Source organism: Bactrocera neohumeralis, unplaced genomic scaffold, assembly GCF_024586455.1.
Source record: "Bactrocera neohumeralis isolate Rockhampton unplaced genomic scaffold, APGP_CSIRO_Bneo_wtdbg2-racon-allhic-juicebox.fasta_v2 ctg165_3, whole genome shotgun sequence".
NCBI lineage: Eukaryota > Metazoa > Arthropoda > Insecta > Diptera > Tephritidae > Bactrocera > Bactrocera neohumeralis.
Genome location: NW_026089795.1, coordinates 684,166 through 699,838, shown reverse-complemented (window position 1 = coordinate 699,838; position 15,673 = coordinate 684,166). Strand labels below are relative to the sequence as shown.

The 15,673-nt window shown below is 36.7% G+C and overlaps 1 protein-coding gene across 1 annotated transcript in view; it reads right to left on the bottom strand.

The window, feature by feature from the left end:
• LOC126766541 (uncharacterized) overlaps window positions 1–15,673 on the bottom strand; it is a 65,862-nt gene that overhangs the window by 20,037 nt on the left and 30,152 nt on the right. The window contains exon 2 of the mRNA XM_050484298.1: window positions 7,591–7,862. The gene's annotated coding sequence lies outside the window, so the exon portion shown is untranslated. The remainder of the gene's footprint in view (window positions 1–7,590; window positions 7,863–15,673) is intronic.

Sequence of the window (15,673 nt, the reverse complement as noted above, 5' to 3'; positions counted from 1 at the left end):
ACGAGCCTTAATAATTTTTCTGTTTGGTTAGCATGCCATCTGTCAAACATATTCAATAACCTTTCAATCATTGAACAAACAACATCATATGTATTTTTTTATTGTGTTGGAAATGTCAAATTTTGTACCGAAAAATGATGATTTGCAGAAAGCATTAATTTTCTGCTTCCTTTCATGGCTTTCCAGGCATGTGAATGTGATCACATTCTATCAGAAGCATCATGCAAACGATGTGAGAAATGAAGAACGTGGAAAACCACAAACAAGTTTGAAGGCGCTGAACTACAAGAAATATTGGATGAAGATGATACTTTAAGTCAAAAGCAAATGGCAACCATGTTAAAGGCTGTACAACAAACAATTTCAGACCGTTTGAAAGCTATGGGATGGATCCAAAATGGGTGCCACCTATCCTAAAAAAAGAAAATCAATAGCTGACAGTTCAAGCTTAATAAAAACGGAGCTTGAACTTGTTTTCATTATTGAATAATATTTCACAAATAATGTAAACTTCGAGGCTGGAGTTGGGGGGAGTTCGATACAAAACGAGTTATGAAACTATTATTTTATACAGGTCACTGCTAGCTCAAGTATAATCTGCACAGATTAGGGTACTGTGTCGTCTCCGTGACCAAAGAGCATAGACACAATCGCAAAAACGGTGTAGGGATATCGAGAAAATGAATTCGGTGGAAAAAGAATATAATCAGTTTCAACCCAAGAGCTTCCGTTTTGCTTAGACTGGATTAGAAGAATTTTATTATTACAGGACAAGGCACAATAATTCGCATGCCGCAGTTCCTCAACTTTCAATTTATTTATATGTGGGCTGGAGAGAAACTAAACCATAGCCATTATTTTATATTCACCTCATTTTGTAAAAATAATTTATATATTGATCGATATATACGGTATAATGGCAACCGGAAGTTTGAAATATCTATATAATTGTTATAAATTTTCTGACATAAGGTATATGAGGGCTAGGTGTATCATTGAACCGATGCTATCCATTTTTGGCTGTCAGCTTTCAAAAAGATACCTTATAAATTTACCGGCATTTTCAGTAAGAAGTCAGCGAACCCCATGGATAGACAGACGGAGGAATAGTCAACTTTATTTCAACTCATTGTCTCAGTCTGAAACTCTATATCTATCTCGATTAGTTTCAGGTGTTACAAATATACTCCCGAAAGCCTGCTTGACGAATTTAAGAATTTTCAAGTGCCTGAATTATTTCAAAACGAATAGCTGAGAGTTCATCTGAGTAACTCTAACAATTTCAAGTATTTAAAATATGCGAGAATTTTCGATGAAAATATGTATTTGTAACTAAGTTCTTTCATGGTTAGGACTATATCGATATTTGACAACTTTCAACCCAATATATGTAGTGAGCGAGAGAATGGGAAGTTATAAGTTTTGCGAATTTAGTTTCTTCTTTGTATCCTAAGGAATGGGTTATGTGGAGCGATTACATTTTTCCTGAGATTACTACATATATTCTTGCTTACTCCTTTCCGTGTCGTTAATTGAGAGCTCGGATATTTTATTATGCTTGTTCTTAACAGTAAAGTTGTGAACATTTTCTTTTCAAACCAAATGTGTTGGAGAATTTTTAATTATGTACCCCGATCAGCTAGCTAAGCATATTTCAAGGCGAGCAGCAGTTGTTGATTGTGTTTTAACTGCATGCCATTACTTATGTTAATTAAACAGAACATCAGCTTTTATTATCTTGAAAATAACTAAACACTTGTGCAGTGTGTGCTACGAAACTGGCTAAACTAAAAACAACAATAATATTTGACCCATGTTGACCCGTAATGACCGCATGCCAGCATGCCAGCACCAAATGCCACAAGGGGTGGCAAAATAGGCTGTGTGGGATTGTGGGTCATAAAGTTTCACTTTTAAAATTTCTATGTACTGCGTTTCACTGCTGGCCTGAACTTTATTCATTTGGTGCTTGTTGTTTTTAAATGTACGTGTTTTTTGCTTGTCTGACCCACCGGCTCTGTAGTTGGCTGGCATATTTCTGATAGGAAGTCATGTAGACAAGAATTACCACATTTTGCAACAGAGGAGGATAAAGTGGGGGTGGGTGGTGAAATGAAAGTGAAAAAATGAAAAATTATTTTCACAAGCAGCAATCGCGTGAGTTGGCTTGCGGGATTTTACGGACTGTCGCGTACATTCACACACACCTGCTGTTTGATGAGAACAGTAAGTATTCATATAAGTAAGTATGGAAATGTAGATTCACACATACACCTCAACAAACACACACAAGAACATTAGCATTTTTCCACTTCCATGCTTAATTACAGCTACTTGACTTCCGGGCCCTGCCTTCTTTCTTCTCGCTTTTGATGTTCTTCCTCCTGTTCTATAGTTTTTTGTTTTCTTGTTTTGTATCTAGTTTGCTGCCTTCCTGCTTTGCCGCTTCGCTGCCGGCCTACAAACGTCGAGGCCATAATTAATCATAAACGAAGCGCCCGCATAGCAGAGAATAGTGCACATTTAAGAAGGAAGTTAAAGTCCATTGACCAGGTCGTGAACTATGCAAAAGAGAATCCACTTTAGAAATATTATAAAGCCGCAACACCCACGAGGCTAAGAGCAAGCGAAATATAAGAGTAGAAGGGTAATTGTTGACAGTTCGCCTTAGTGTGGACATTGGTGTTGTGGTATGGACGAGCTTACATCAAGTAGGTCAGTTATGTGCAGAACCCCGAAGACAGGTGTGTACCGTTAAACATATGCTATATGATATGTACATTAGGGTGTCCCTTAAATATTAATTTCGATATATTTTTACGCATACCTTCTAAAAACTTTCGTATTGACCTAATATAGCCTAGAAATAAATATTAGCCCGATTTATAAACGATAACCCGTGCCGACTTGAGTTTTTAACTTGTCCATACAATTTGCGCGGGTGCAGCGCCACGACCTGTTACTGCGAATTTCAATTGTCATTTCATACGTGATTTCTAACATTATTAGTGCGTTGTTGTTTATTGTGTGAAGATGTCTGTGGAAATAATAAACAAAATATTGTCCTTATCGGACTGCCAAGCCACCACACAAATGGTGCAAAATTACCATCTAATCGACAAGTACTCACCGTTTTATTTCATAATATTCGTGAAGTCAAGCTGCCTGTTAGTGCAAGTGCCAATCTTGTTATAAGAGATTGCATTGTATTTTGGGAAAAAGCCAGAATTCCTACGAAGACATTTCCTAACTGCGCGAAGAAACTTGTTGATTTATATCATGTTTGGAGGGAGTTGCAAAAAACCTGTAAGAAAACTCAGATGAAGTTCAAGAACTGTGAAAATACTTTTGTAACAGACCTTGATAACTTATTTGATATTGCACATGCTGATGCCTTCGACAGAAGGAAGATAGAGGAAGACAAAGAATTTTTAAGGAAACAGTGAGAGCCAGGTCGACCGAGATGCTCAGGTGGAACTAACAAAAAATTGGTGGAGAAAGAAGAACAAGTTAGGCAAATACGATTGGAAGAAGAGGAAAGAAAGGTAAAACGAAGAGAGTTATCAGCTGTTGCTTCTACTTTTTCGATAGATAGCTTGGAATGTCTTGAGAATTCGGATGAGGAACAGATTTCGAACTCTGAACTTAGTATTCAGATTCCTTGCCCTGAAAAAGTTCTGAAAGAGGCACAAAAAGTTTCATAACTCCTCAACTGGTAGCAGATTTAGATCGAGGGCAATTAAGCATAAGGGACTCAGTTTACACTCTCCATGCGGTTATAGAAGCGCTTGGTCTGAACAGCGATGATTTTCCTATTAAAAAATCGTCGATTCAGCGCCTTCGTACACAGGCGAGAAAATTCAGGGCAGAAAGAATAAAAACTGACTTCCAGAATAATTTGCCTGGCGTAGTCACAGTCCATTGGGATGGAAAACTATTACCTGGATTGGATGTTCGAAGTTCAAAAGAATAACGCTTGCAAATTATTGCTTCATTTGACGATAGAGAACAGCATCTTGCTGTACCAAAATTAGAGAGCTCTTCTGGAAAACATCAAGCTAAAGCCATTTCAACTGTACTCTTTGACTGGGACCTCTATGATAAAGTACAGATAATGTGCTGCGATAAAACATCTTCAAATACTGGCCGTTTCAGTGGAGCTTGTGCTATTTCGGAGCAGACTTTAGGAAGGGATGTGATGCTTTTTGCGTGTCGTCATCATATTTATGAATTGGTTCTTAAAGCTGTTTTTGAAACCAAGGTAAAACAAATTACAAGTAGCCCAGATATTCCAATTTTCAAAAAGTGTAGAGATAATTGGAAAAATATTAACACCGATAACATTGAGCCACCTCTGAATTTCGTTAAAGCACATATTGCTGAGACAAACATTACATCTTTGTTAACTTTTTATAAGACTGAACTGGACAAACCTTTTATTAGAGACGATTACCGTGAATTGGTAGAACTATGTGTTGTGTTCTTAGGAGTAGATACAGAGAATAAATTAAAACTCAGAGCCCCCGGAGCTTTGCATCAAGCGCGATGGATGGCGAGAGCGATCTATTCTATAAAAATATGTTTACTTCAATCGCAAATCAAAATTACTGCAAATGACAAAAATGCTCTACAAGATGTTTGTTTATTTATCGTCACCTTGCATACTAAACCTTGGCTCGAATGCACAGTGGCAATTAAAGCACTTAACCAAGACTGTAGCTTTTTGAATGCTCTAAAAAAAGTAGACACGACAAGTTCCAAGGCATCCATAAGCAAGTTTGTTCATCATTTATGGTATTTGTGTGAAGAAACAGTCATGTTACCACTCTTTGATGAAGAAGTTGATTCCAAAACCAAGACAAAAATGATTAATAATTTAACAGAGACGAAAATTCAGATTACGCCAAACGCTATATCCCATCGAAGGAAGAAAATAGGTTTTGTTGCGTTGTGTTCAGGACATAGAAATCTTTATCCAGACTGTAAAAAAACTACGCTAAAGAGAAGCTACCCTGATTAATTTTTATTATAATTTGTGTTTAAATAAAAGTTAATGTTAATATTATTTTATTTTTACTCATATTTACGTGTTGCATTTTAAATAGTTTTGTATCAAACCAAAATGTCAGGCGAAAACACACTTAAACAGCTTATTAAAATACTGGTAGAGTATAGAAAGCAACGAAATATGCCGATACTAGGATATGTGGGCTCAGCAAAATTATTCCTTCCATGATCAGCTTAGACGCTGACCCTACTGAATGTTCAATAGAGATCGTTGCAGTTAAACATATCACAGTAATCTTCAGAATGTTTCGGAATTTCTTTATGAAAATGAAATTGAAATAATAGACACTCTAAATGTAAAAAAAGATTAACGCGTCGGATATATGTATCTTTCAAAAATAAGTACGTGAGATCGCTGTGCAAAGCGGATGCTATGCGAATCGACCAAAAACAGCATTCACTGCTGATGATTGCGGATAAAACATGACAACGATGTTCAAACGACAGTTACTCGAGAACCGAATTGAAAACGTGAGAATACGCAACATTCAAGTAGCAGAGTTGTGAAATGCTTTAGGAATAATTATTATCGACTGTCTTGAAAAGGGGAAAAATATAAATATCGATTACTATATAGTTTTAATGGAATGTTTGAAGAGGGAAATGGTGGAGGACAGGGTTGTTTCACAAGGCAACATACTGTGTGCTTTGAAGTTAGGTTAACTTAGGTCGTAGAGTTGATTCACAATCGATAGATCTCACTTGTATTTATATTCATCCTTTGTGATCCTCCATCCTTTGTCCATCTTTATAAATCGACGAAGCGTTTTGCGCTCACCAAAAATGTATTAAGCCAGTTGATGTCAATCTCAGCAACTTCGCTGGGTTCACCAAGGGAATGTCTACTGAGTTATTTCAATTTCAGTTTGGCAAAAGGCGTCAGTAGAAGCGGAAGTGATTCCGCCTCGCCCCTTTGAAGTGCTTCTACGTCAATCGTAGATCTTTTAATTACCAATGGAAAAAATAAAAGCAAATCTTATTGTAAAAGAAAGTTGAAAGGTTTATTAATGCAGAGCCTGCCACGTGGTCTATATGGCATCTACAAACATAAATTGTAGACGATTAATTAAGACATTAAGAAATATCTCTGCCATGCCACCTTTAAATGCCCTAAAGCGTAATAAATAACCCTAACTCTGTGGAATAATTATTTTAAAGCCAGATTTCATTCTATTTATAACCGAGTCTGTTTTTTGATAATGGCCACCAAAGAATAATGCAATAGCTGCTGTATATAAGTGAAATGTTTAATATAAATAACTGTAAAAGTGTGAATATTTGGGCCCAAGCAGTTGGTCACATATACATTTGTGCATTTCTAACCATCCCATACTTAAGCTTAAACAGCTCTTCGGCGCTCGTTTTATTTCTATAATCCTGAGCGAAAATACAAACGTATATTTTTAGCGAATGTTAAATTATCAACAATTCTATTCATTTTAGCAGCTTTCATGTGAGCTACTTAAAGTGGAACTTTTAATGAAAATAGTTTTCTAACTAAAACCCTACGGCGTTTAATGCATCACTGTCAATGTCATTTAGTATGCAGACATGTGCATATATGCATGTATATGTACCCAGCAAGAATTGAAACGTTGCACCACTCTAAGCGATAAAAGAATCCCATTTCCTTGCCTAGAGTAAAACATTTTGGTTCCCTAATCGTCGTTTGAACTAATTAAAACTCTAGTCTTTTGCTATGAAGGAATGTGGCCTATCTCTAATAGCTATTCTAATGACTTCAAGCCTCCTTTTTTCGTTCTCTGTGCGCCTTTCAGAAGTTGTGGAAGACTTTTTATTGACGAAACATTTATCACCGTCCGTTTGTCCGTCTTTCCATCTGTATAAATAGAACCAGTCTCTCGGGTTTTGAGATATTATTCTGAAATTCTGCACTCATCTTTTTCTCTTCAAGAAGCTGCGATATCGGCCCATATTACATATTGACGTCACACAAGCTGAGCGATCAAGTGCTTGTATTTTTATTTGAGACGAGATGTCTTCACGAAATTTGACGAGATCTTTTTCGAAATTTGGCTTGGGTTGTTGTCAAAGCAAACTCCGAAGAAATCCTTTAGATCGGATCGCTATAGCATATAGGTGCTATATAAACTGAACGTTCGTAATAAAATGCTTAAACGGAAAACTTTTTCATTTAAAGATATATCTTCACTAAAATTTGCCATTGATTATTCTCTAAGGCATCGGTGGAATCTCCGAAGAAATTGTTCAGGTCGAGTCAATATAGCAATTAGCTGCCCTACAAACTGACCAATCAAAACCAAGTTCTTGTAAGAAATACTTTGTAACTTGTAGGGGTGTAATTATAGCTTCGCTGCAATCAAAGTCAACACTTTTTTTTACCCTATTTACAGATCTTCTTTTAACCAGAAAGTGAGAAAAGTTGGCTCCAGTCTACTGTTTTCATATGACGAAATTGCTGGAGGTGCATTTTGACTATCTCTAAATATGACAGTTCGTGCTTTGTGATAGTTTCGCCTTATTACATATCGGTACACTTACTTAGATCTACACTTCAGCTTCAAATGGTCAACGGACCATATGTGTCGAGTGTTTCGTTCTTCCTCTCACTATCTCAGCAGCAATTCGTTGCACGTGCACTCACGGACCATCGGTATACCATTCTATGATGCCTCCTCCTAGCGGTTTGCTTAGAGTTGAGTCATTTCAGTTCCTCTTATTGTCCAGCGTAATTTTGAATTTGTCTACGTTAGTACGATATACTTGTATGCTTGGGTTAGCCCCACTGGTTCATAGATTGGCACAGGACACACCTGAAAATATAGATAATTTCAATTTGTTTTATTTTACATTCTCAAGAAATTCTTACTTAACAATATTGAGAGATATGTATTATAGTCTAAATAGACGTCTCAGAATACGAAGCCTGATTGCTGCAACAGCCAAGTATAGCGCATTGCAAGGGATATCTCAAAGGCTCATTCCGACTGATCTTTTAGCTTACAAGTCAAATGAATGTCACTTTGGTGTCAAACCGCAAATGGCTTAAAGTCACCTACGCAATCACGTAGAAGTGAACAGCGAAGCGATGACAAATGAATGTGACTTACGAAGCTGCATAAATACACACGTACATATGAGCATAAGCACTGTTATGCTTGCAATCAAAAGTGTTACATAACCGTGCAAAGCATCGGGCTTAATTGTAAGCGGATGTAGACGCACAGCTGGTGCCGCTGCTGCGAAGATGTTGACAAACCGCAGAGACTTAACCGCACGGTGACCTCTATCCAACACTTGGCACACTCGTCGGTAGGCTGCACTAATGCTACCTTTTTGCGTGTTCAACAATCCTGACACCTTCGAAGCTGACCTGGACGCAACTACATTCAACGCTGCGTATGAGCAACAAATGGCAAGCGTGATTGGTGTGTTGCAACAATGGTTCAAGCGTTATTTGTACAGGCTCGTGTAAGGATGTATGTATGTGTGCATTTGCAAATTGGTGTTTAGTATGCATGTGACATTTATGTGCAGCATCACAGGTGGTCGATCAGCTCGGCAGAACCCCACACATGAAATATTAATGTAGGAATTAACACCTTATGTGCGTATGTGTATGCGTTTGTGTAGATATTTACGTATGTTTTGACAGGCATCTGACGCGCTTTACTTTGTCCGTGTATACCTCCAACTCTATCCTGTCCTGTCTTAACGCTTACTCCGTTGTTTTGTTTTCTTTGCCAGCTGTCAATTATTAATCAAGTTTGCCTTCTTTGGTTTAGTTGCTGCTACATATCTCTTATTCCACATCCCCATATATCTGTAAGTGTGATTTCTGTGAAACTTCATTTCTATTTGCCGCGAATCGCCTGAAACCCATTCGTAAATCAGCTTATGACCCAGCTAATGCGGGTTAAACGTACTTTTATCAGAAAGTATTTAACCATATTCATCAACTAAAGAGCAATTTAGATGAATGCATTTAAGTTTCTGTATTAAAAAGGGGGTGAAGAGTTCGTCTTGAAGAGTTACAGAAAAAGAAGAATTTCGTTGCATCTCTTGTCCCGAAATAAATCGTCTGCTTCAATGCCATGATTATAGCTCAGAATAAATACTACTTTTGGGATACTAAATATGTATTAACTTAATTTGAAAAAATATATATTTATAGATTAGTGGGAAGGGTATTGGAAAAAGAATCAGTCCATCTTAAATTACTTTAAATATTGTTTGATTCAACAAACGCTAAAGAAGTGGACCGCGTTGTTTGGTATTGCCAAAAATTTATTAGAGAGCTGACTGAAGTCTCATATGATACAGCACATATAAATTTATGTTAAAAAAGTCCATGTTCCAAATTAATAGACATGATTTTGGGTAAATAATGGACGAGATAACGTTTCTATGTATGCTTTAAATTAAAAAAAAACTTTAGTAATTTGTATATCCTGAACAGGGTATATTAACTTTGCCATGAAACGTCGGAAATGCTATAATATAATATATAAATCGTCGGGGTAAAGTCGATTAAGCTTAGACATGTCCATATCAAAATTTTAAGATCACTGCGCTTTACTATTTTCAGGGTATAATATGGAAGATACTTCACATTTGAAGGTCAAAGGACATACTGACTAGAACCTGTTCCACCAAACAAGAACAATTTGGAGTAATCTGTCTAAAGGATTCTACGCCATCTTAATATTGGCCAGTTTAAATAATTATTGGCAAACTCAACCGCCCTTTGAGATGAAATCGGCTAAGTAAAGCACCTTTCATGGGCTTCGTGCATTAAAATTTTCATTCTACACCAGTCTTCGAAAGGTTACGTCGCTGATCTTCTGCTACAGCTCCGTTTTTATTTCCTTAAGGGATGAAAAATGATCTTGACAGAACATTTTAAATTATTTCATGTTTATTTACATGTTTTTCCTTCCTTTTTAAGCTCAACAACCAGAAGCCTATCAGCTTTGGAGCAGTGATGTCCTCTGTCCACTAAAATTAATATTTTGTATTGTTATTGTCACTTAAGTTATAATAATCTATTAAATCAAACTAATTCTCTCCAAATTTACCAATTTTTTAGAACTTTTCCTCGCAAAAAATCAAAAACTGCTATTTTGATGACCATATATACTGTGGGCAATAAACAGTAAGACTTTGAAGTTTAAATTTCACGCAAAAACTCATTCTTCGAAGTATTTTTTTTTCTTAGTATAACTGTCAGTGACATCTGTGCCAAATGTCGTATCAAAATATATTTTTTATTATACGCTTGTCTTCTGAAGTACATATAAAGCATTCGGCGATTTTTACGATGAGTGAAATTACTCAAAAAAGAGGGTCATTAACTGACTTCTGGCTATTTACCAAACTCAAAAGACCGCTCCGGGGAAACCTTAAACGTAAATCGTATTGACTTAACAACCGGTTCTAGGATTGGAAAAAACCTTGGCACAAGTGTATTGGGGCCAAGGATTATTACTTTGAGGAGGAGGACTTAGATTGTTAAAGATACATTATGAATTTTAAAATTATGAACAAAGTCTTACTATTTTTTGCTCATAGTACTATATACGTAGATTGGTAAACAGTTGATTTTTTAAAGTGATCCATTATACAATCATTTTGGACCAGTTTGTTTGTAGTGTTAAATTATCTGAGTATATGGGAAACTGGCCACATATAAATTTGTATAAAGAGTGAAAATCTGAAACCGTAACCTCTATTTTGTGGTAACACATATTCGCCTACAACCACACCCACACACTCTTTATGACACATATATGTATGTATACACATGTAAGTTTCCTTCTTAACCTGTTTTTAGGATGACCTTAAGGTGGAATTATAACTAATTGTAGTTGCTTGGTAACAGTCACACATCTGTCACATGTTTTAGGGATTTGTGTAAGCACATCTTGCATAAACCTTTTTTGGGGGAATAATTTAATGCCGTTAAGTTCCTTAGTTGAGGAGACCGCAAATATTCATGTTGTAATTATGATGTGTTAGTGTAAAGATGGGATGAGAATTTGCCACTTTAATTATAATAATTGATTGGAATGGTAGACACTCTTCAGAAGATTTGAATATTACAAAGGGTAGTTATTCTAATATGAGTTATTATCCTATTTAAAATGTAATATTTTGCTATTATCGGTGAGGCTTGGACGCCAGAATTTACTGCAAGCAAACATATGGATTAATAATATTGTGTATAGTTTTCATTTACTCGCAAAAACGGTCAAGAAACTGAGTTGACATAGGACATACATTTACATATAGAGTGAGAATCGAGTAATTAACCATATCTCCAAAAAATACGTGCATATTTTTTACACAGCTGTCGAATAATTTGGTTGTAAGTTATGTCATTTTGAGGTAAGCAAGATTTGGTATTTTGAAAAACAATGTTGAAAAGGATTTTCATATACAGTCGTTCTGATACAAAACAGAACGCAGAAGTTTTATCCGCACTTTACGCAGGCGTCATTCGTAAATGGTTAGCTGAATTCTGTAGAGACTGTATCAGTTCCGAAGGCAATAGTACCAGTGGACCTTTAAAACAGATTGAAAGACTAAGGATTGCCGCAAAATGTAATAGATTGGGATAGGTCACCATTTGCGATGAAGTACGGACAACCGTCAGCTGACAAAGTTATCTGTGATGCACATGAAATAATTTTTCCCTACCATCTTTAAAAGGAGTTTCTAAATGTAACACGTGTCTGAACATTTGAAAATCCTTGCACGCTTTGACTTTATACCTGATTTTCATATAGTCGCTGAACCAAACTCTTGCGACTTTTTCTTTGCCCTTATTGTTGTGAGGGAGTTGTGGGTTGGTGGAAGCGGTTGAAGGAGAGCAGCAGTGATCTTCTTTACGGATGACAAATTCAGTCTTAGAAATCGTGAATATTGTACCGTTTCGCAAGCCGAGCTTGCTGCTGTTAAGATAGCAGTAGTGCAGAGAGAAGAGACTTTCAGCTATAATAGCAGAGCGGTGGTACTAGCCTTGAGCTCAGTAACCGTGCATTCAGCGCTCGTTAAGGAATTATTAATCACAATATTAACGACATCGAATCACTTTGCGACAAAACTTTTATGGGTTTTAGGCCACAGCGGTATCGCAGGTAACTTTTTCTTCTTCTTTGCTGGTATAGACACCGCTTACGCTCCAGTCGTTTCTCCTTTTTGCTATGAGGTGCCAATTGGAGATTCCAAGCGAAGCTGGGTCCTTCTCCACCTGGTATTTCCAAAGGGGTCGAGGTCTTGCTCTTCTTCTGCTTCCCTCGGCGGGTACTGCATCGAATACTTATATGGTCGGTGAACTATGTTAATGTCGTCGTATATCTCGTACATCACATCGTTCAATCGACTGCGATATTCGCCGTTGCTAATGAGCAAAGGACCATAAATCTTCCGCAGAACCTTTCTCTCGAAAACTCGTAACGTTGACTCATCAGGACGAGAATAATGAGTGACTTATGTATAGAGTTTGGTTTTTGTTCGTCGAGATAGGACTTTACTTCTCAATTGGCTACTCAGTCCGAAGTAGCACCTGTTGACAAGTGTTATAGATATTACCTTCCCTATTTAGTTCTGCAGCTCGAATTATTTTCTCCAGCAGCAGGTTGAAGAAGTCGCACGATAGGGAGTCGCTTTGTCTGAAACCTCGTTTAGTATCGAACGGCTCGGAGAGGTCCTTCTTGATCCCGACGGAGCTTTTGGTATTGCTCAACGTCAGTTTACATAGCCGTATTAGTTTTGCGGGGATCGCAGGTAACTGTAAAGCTGACAAAATGGCAAGGAAAGGCACGCTAGCCCCGCTATGAGGAGAATGGGAACGAGTCGGTTCTCCCCACTTCTTGTGTGCCCTGCTACTAGATACCTGGATTTCTCGAGAGCTTGGCTAGCACTGGGCTGCCATCGGTTCAGGCGCTGTCGCAAGACCGATGGTTAAAGTTCCAGTGAGCTTTTTGTACTTTTCCTAGGTGTGGGAGTTTTAACATGTTGGCGTCCATGCGTCTCAACACTTTCTTTTTGATTGTCTAGTGTTTGCGTGATAAATGCTTAAACACTTGAGAGCTCACAATTTTAGATATTCCACCGAGCTGGTGGGAATAGAAATTAAACGCTCCAGTAAATTTGTATTGAAAATTAAAAGAACGAATAGAAGAGTTCCGTTTTTTTATGGCTTCGCAAAGGGCTGAATACAGTAGTCCAAGTGCGATATCTGGACCAGCTATTGAATCAAATCTAACCTAACCTCTTTTAAACTAAAAAGCGATCCTGGGTGATCTTTAGACAGCGATAGTAGAACATTTATTTGAAAAAGAAAAAAGTTTATTTCACAATTCGTTTCGGTAGAACTAAATTTAGTTAGAAAAAATTTTATCCTTAACATTTTTTTGTGATTTTTATCGCGGATACTGATCAAAACTTGAATTCAATATATCCTCGGAATAACCGCTTTTCAGACATTGATATTTACAAGAGAGGGGGCCAAAGGTTCCAACAAACAGAATTTCAAAAGCCGGCCTTGACTCACTCAATTTATGGTACATTTGCCGACTCAAATGTTAGTAAAGACCACGAAAGTATAGTATCTCAACGTCCATATAAATTTAATAACTCAGCTTAATTTAGAATTAAGAAATATACAAGTATTTGAAGTTGGAGAATTAAATCGTTTAGAAAAAATCTTTCAATAAATTGATACTGGAATATTATCATGATTTGATTAGTAATAGTACGATTATGTAATAATGTTATTGTAAAGGACTCTCACTGCAAATTTCAGTCTTAAACTTATCGGAGATACCATTTTAGAATACTATTATGTTAGATAGTGCTCTGTATTCAGTAAAGGCGGACAGTTTTAGGAGTTTTGAATAAAGAGGATATCATAAAGAAGTGATATGACTAAGCTACAGAAAAGTCAGACCCACAAAATGTGCTTACAAATATGTGAAAAGGGTATAAGATAGGTAAGATTTAGGTTTTGAAGCAATGGATACAACAGGTGCATTGAGAACAAAAAGTAAATGGCGAGAGAGCAGTATTTCAATTTAAAGAGAACGATATTTGCTCTAATTGCTCAACAAAATATGGTGAATAACGTCAATTACTGATTCTGCGCACTGCACAGTTATTTGAGAAGTGTAGCTTTTGAGCATAAGTATTTAGATTGAATGGGAGGTCTCTGGTGGTGAAAATTTAGTGTTGCAACAGCTGAGATGTAGCAAAGATGGTCTCAATACAGAGGTGATATACTATATATTTGTGTTTTGACCGTTTTCTGGCGATAGAGAGTGAATTTCTCGCCGCTGGTTAAAGGTCGCCAAATCGCGGCATCAACATGTTGTTGTTCGACTTTCATTAATCTCACTTTCTAATTTCCCTTTCACATTTTCCACTTGAATGTTTGGTGTCTGTATGCCAGATGATGCTGCTGGTGTTTGAAATATATTTATGTGCGTACATAAATTTTTGTGTGTGGCAATAAATTTTGTAATCTTTAGCCGCTGAGATTAATTCTACTTTTGTTATCGCGTTTAAAGAGCTTTTCCTGGGTTTGAGAGATTTTATTAGTTCTTATTACGGTTTTTGATTTAAATGAAGGACATTTGGTTAGACAGTGGATAATCTCAGGTGTGACAGAAAAATTAATGTGTTTTTATTTTTATCACATGCAAACTAAAAGAAAAAGTAAGGAAGGGTAAGTTCGGGTGTAAGCGAAGATTTTATACCCTTGCAACCTGCAAAGGTCAAAGCCGAGAAATACATTCACTAAAAAAACTTTATATACAAATAACAATCAAATTTGGTACCTTATTAACTTATATTGAAGATCATGTACTCACTTAGTTTTATTACTATATTTTAGTTCGCGTTAACGAAAGTTATATTAAAATCAGCCTTAAATGAAAAATGTGTGATATAACCTCAACCGAAGAAGCTAAATTCGAAAATCCATTGTATGTATGCATTGGAGTGGGGTAATTTATAGATTAAATTCACATATTTTCTGCATTAATCTATCAATAGGTTTGGTTAATTTTGCCATATTCGGACAATTTTTATGTTTGAGATGGTAAACTTCAGAGGCACTATTGTACAAAAATTTGTTCCGGTGTATTCATTGGTGCTTGAATTGTGTACGGGAAATATGACATTTAAAACTGTGGGAAATAAACGTGTTTGCATTCTGAGCTATAGACATTATATAATTTGGTTGAAATTCGTCGAGCAGTTTCGGAGATATGTGATTATGTGGGTCACGTCCATCGTCCAATTTTTACATCCGCTCCAATAAAGCTGCTCCTCATCCATCCCGGATGCAAAATTTACTGTCTCTGACGTATTTTCTTATTGCCGTTATATTTGGAGTGAGCGAGGTTACCATCCGACTTCACCTGCTTTGAGAAGAAACGAAAAGATTTGTCCTGTGTAAATTTAAGGCCCCACTAACTAATAGGTTTAATGCACATATATACTTAACCACTAAAGCTACTATAGCCAAATTTGCTTAGAATCATTCTTATAAGAACAAATACCGACAGCGTGAAAATGGATGAAATCGGATTATAATTTCGCACAAAAGGGCTTTATAGGA